This window comes from Austrofundulus limnaeus, unplaced genomic scaffold (genome assembly GCF_001266775.1).
Source record: "Austrofundulus limnaeus strain Quisiro unplaced genomic scaffold, Austrofundulus_limnaeus-1.0 Scaffold214, whole genome shotgun sequence".
Lineage (NCBI taxonomy): Eukaryota > Metazoa > Chordata > Actinopteri > Cyprinodontiformes > Rivulidae > Austrofundulus > Austrofundulus limnaeus.
The window spans coordinates 959,346-960,041 of record NW_013952616.1 but is presented as its reverse complement, the minus strand read 5'-3'; positions in this window follow the sequence as shown (position 1 = coordinate 960,041).

Genomic DNA, 696 nt, shown 5'->3' with positions numbered 1-696 from the left:
GTTCAATACTTTCCCCCTGTGCCATTCTACATTAGTACAAATAACTTCATTTCTGGACATTTCTGGTTTGATTTCTTTGTATGTATGGATCACTTGGGTTGTTACCGACATCTGGTGAAAATTTCATGTCATTAGCACCTCTAGTAATATATTTACTGAGAAAAATGTTGACGTGTTCAATACTTATTTTACCCGCTGTAAATAACTTGTATAACACATTTAAAGAAACTGGTCATTTTGGATGTGCTGTTGTGTCAAATAGTTATGAATGAAATCTTGTTAGTGGTCGTGTTCAGAAAGGCAAAAGTCTACATTCAGGCTAGGCTAATAGCTAGCCCATCAAGTGCCAACATTTAGACATTTTTTTAGGTTTATAAAGGTTTTTATGGCATTTGAAAAAGTGCAACGTTTCAATGTAATACATTATTTTTAATACACTGGTTTGGCATTTTTGAGAGTGTTATTTTATATGATTAAAAACAAAGAAATCTCATGCTTATTTGGCTAGCCCAAGGGTTTGCAATCTTTACAACCAAGAGTAGCATTTGAAACATTTCAAGAATGGTGTGAGCAAAGCTGCAGCTTCATAAATACTATCCTTTCTGAAAGCGATAAACAAAAATAAGTTTTAAATTAATTTAATTTAGGTTTCTTCAGCAACTACACAATAAAACACGGAACATAACACTGTCGTGT